A 3,363-nucleotide genomic window follows, 5' to 3' on the forward strand; every position below is an offset into this window, starting at 1 on the left:
AACCTAACTCAAGTTGTCCCTTAACCTAACTCAAGTTGTCCCTTAACCTAACTCAAGTTGTCCCTTAACCTAACCCACGTTGTCCCTTACCTAACCCACGTTGTCCCTTAACCTAACCCACGTTGTCCCTTAACCTAACCCACGTTGTCCCTTAACCTAACCCACGTTGTCCCTTAACCTAACCCACGTTGTCCCTTAACCTAACCCACGTTGTCCCTTAACCTAACCCACGTTGTCCCTTAACCTAACCCACGTTGTCCCTTAACCTAACCCACGTTGTCCCTTAACCTAACCCACGTTGTCCCTTAACCTAACCCACGTTGTCCCTTAACCTAACCCACGTTGTCCCTTAACCTAACCCACGTTGTCCCTTTGCCTAACATAGTTCACTGCTCGGAATCTCTGGTGTCGTTGTTATCCTCATGTAGATGTCTTGCGAGTGTTGCTTACTTTCCACATATTCCCGCTATCCACTGTCAATTGTACTGCAATAGGACTATATCGGCCCCCCCCCCCTCTGTCCCCCTCTTTGTGTCTCTGTCCTCTCAAGCTGGTCGGTCTGGCGTGTGAGTGTTAAATGAGCCTCGCAGCTGTTCAGTTGCATTCAGATGTCGACGCCCTCAGTGTACGTCGTGGTATGGTCTGTGTCCATTGTCCGCTGATGTCGTACGCGTAACCCACACGCTGTACCGATCATCGGTAGTTACGTACAGAGTGAAGTAGTGTGATACGTGTGACTGTACGCTGGCTGTGCCCAACGGTGTCGAATCTCAATTTCCATATGTTGTGCTCGATGCTACTTGTCTCGTCTCCCAATAACAGCTAGGTTGCACTGTGGTACGCCGTAGAGGCGTGTGGGAGGAACGTACGAACGCATTGTATGTCACCCTGGGTCGCTGGGGGTGGTGGTGCGGTGAGTCAGGTCAGGTCAGGTCAGGTCAGGTCAGCGTGAGCCGTCTGATGTAGTGACGCGTGTATTCCGACTTTGTCGTATTGCCTCACACAAAGTGCTACCCTGGTGGACCGCGTTCCATATCTGGGACATGCCGCAGATGCCGGTTGACAGTGGATCGCGGAAGGGACATCGCATACTTGCGCGGGCCACCTTCCACGTGTTCTCTTCTGCACATGTCGCAGTGTGTATGTGGTCTGATGTAGCGTGTCGTGACACATGACATCCTGGCATGCAAGAATTGTTGAATTCGCAAATGTAGGTGGACATCTACGTTTACTGCCCAAGATACGCAAATGAACTGGAAATCCGTTGTTGAGCGGTTGTTCACGCTGGAGGTGAATCTGTGATGGCGACGATCGGTACAGCTATTAACCGGTTGTTTCAGCGGTACCCGCCACATCCACACACGTGACTAGGCCCATGTGGGTATGAAGCGATACGCGGCGGTGGCTTGGTGGGACTGTTCCCGGCCGGTGAAGGGGGGCCGCCCGGCGTGTTGGCCGCGCGCTGCGTGGGCGCACGCGCAACAGCCGGCTGGTGGGGGGCGCCGAGTGGCAGGAGCGCCAGCCGACGGGCCCGGCAGGCGGCGCAGCTACGCTGCGGCGCACCCTGCACGCGGCGCCTGGCGGCCAAAGTTGGTTCAGCCGAGCCCGGTGCGAAGCGCGGTGGACATCTGCAGTGTGCTGGTCTGATTGAGGACTGTGTGCGTTGAGGATGCGCCGCCGCCTGGCACTCGGCGCCGCGACGCCGTCTGCTGCTCGGTCGCCCCAGCGGTTCTCGCAGGTGGTTTGTATCGCAGTTGTGCGGACGTGTTGGCGCGTGCGCTGTGCTGGGAGAGTTCGCTTCTGCACCCAAGTGGGGCTTTGCCCTTGTGTGGCGCTGGCGTTGGAGCTGCCGGTCACCATAGGTGGCGCGTGTTGTCTCCCGCCGGCAATGCCACGACAGCACGCTCCCGGGCCTCTGTCGGCAGCGGCAAGCTCAGTTGGGAGCAAGGGTGTTCGCACTAAAACCGTCTACTCGCCTAACTCCGGGCGATTGCGCCTCTCTCGAAACCGACCAAGTACCTAGGACGGCGCTGCGCGCCGCCGGGACCTGAGAGGGTTTCGAGGTGTATCGTGCAGGGGAGCTCGGCCTCCTCCTGTTTGCAGAATAATTGAGCGGACGCTTGCGTGTTCGCGCGGGCCCCCGGGACACACTCCCGGGCGGCCGGCTGCTCAGCTCTAGTTGACGCAGCTCCCTGGTTGATCCTGCCAGTAGTCATATGCTTGTCTCAAAGATTAAGCCATGCATGTCTCAGTACAAGCCGCATTAAGGTGAAACCGCGAATGGCTCATTAAATCAGTTATGGTTCCTTAGATCGTACCCACGTTACTTGGATAACTGTGGTAATTCTAGAGCTAATACATGCAAACAGAGTCCCGACCAGAGATGGAAGGGACGCTTTTATTAGATCAAAACCAATCGGATTGGCTTGTCTGGTCCGTTTGCCTTGGTGACTCTGAATAACTTTGGGCTGATCGCACGGTCCTCGTACCGGCGACGCATCTTTCAAATGTCTGCCTTATCAACTGTCGATGGTAGGTTCTGCGCCTACCATGGTTGTAACGGGTAACGGGGAATCAGGGTTCGATTCCGGAGAGGGAGCCTGAGAAACGGCTACCACATCCAAGGAAGGCAGCAGGCGCGCAAATTACCCACTCCCGGCACGGGGAGGTAGTGACGAAAAATAACGATACGGGACTCATCCGAGGCCCCGTAATCGGAATGAGTACACTTTAAATCCTTTAACGAGTATCTATTGGAGGGCAAGTCTGGTGCCAGCAGCCGCGGTAATTCCAGCTCCAATAGCGTATATTAAAGTTGTTGCGGTTAAAAAGCTCGTAGTTGGATTTGTGTCCCACGCTGTTGGTTCACCGCCCGTCGGTGTTTAACTGGCATGTATCGTGGGACGTCCTGCCGGTGGGGCGAGCCGAAGGGGTGCTTTCGCGTCCCGAGGCGGACCCCGTTTAAATCCTACCAGGGTGCTCTTTGTTGAGTGTCTCGGTGGGCCGGCACGTTTACTTTGAACAAATTAGAGTGCTTAAAGCAGGCAAGCCCGCCTGAATACTGTGTGCATGGAATAATGGAATAGGACCTCGGTTCTATTTTGTTGGTTTTCGGAACCCGAGGTAATGATTAATAGGGACAGGCGGGGGCATTCGTATTGCGACGTTAGAGGTGAAATTCTTGGATCGTCGCAAGACGAACAGAAGCGAAAGCATTTGCCAAGTATGTTTTCATTAATCAAGAACGAAAGTTAGAGGTTCGAAGGCGATCAGATACCGCCCTAGTTCTAACCATAAACGATGCCAGCCAGCGATCCGCCGCAGTTCCTCCGATGACTCGGCGGGCAGCCTCCGGGAAACCAA

General features: G+C 55.2%; 1 non-coding gene across 1 annotated transcript in view; it reads left to right on the plus strand.

The window, feature by feature from the left end:
• The first annotated feature begins 2,189 nt into the window (after positions 1-2,189).
• LOC126327437 (small subunit ribosomal RNA) overlaps positions 2,190-3,363 on the plus strand; it is a 1,893-nt gene continuing 719 nt past the window's right edge. Inside the window, exon 1 of the ribosomal RNA XR_007561254.1 lies at positions 2,190-3,363. This exon is cut by the window's right edge and continues 719 nt beyond it. This is a non-coding gene — a ribosomal RNA (small subunit ribosomal RNA).

This window comes from Schistocerca gregaria, unplaced genomic scaffold (genome assembly GCF_023897955.1).
Source record: "Schistocerca gregaria isolate iqSchGreg1 unplaced genomic scaffold, iqSchGreg1.2 ptg001048l, whole genome shotgun sequence".
Classification (NCBI taxonomy): Eukaryota; Metazoa; Arthropoda; class Insecta; order Orthoptera; family Acrididae; genus Schistocerca; species Schistocerca gregaria.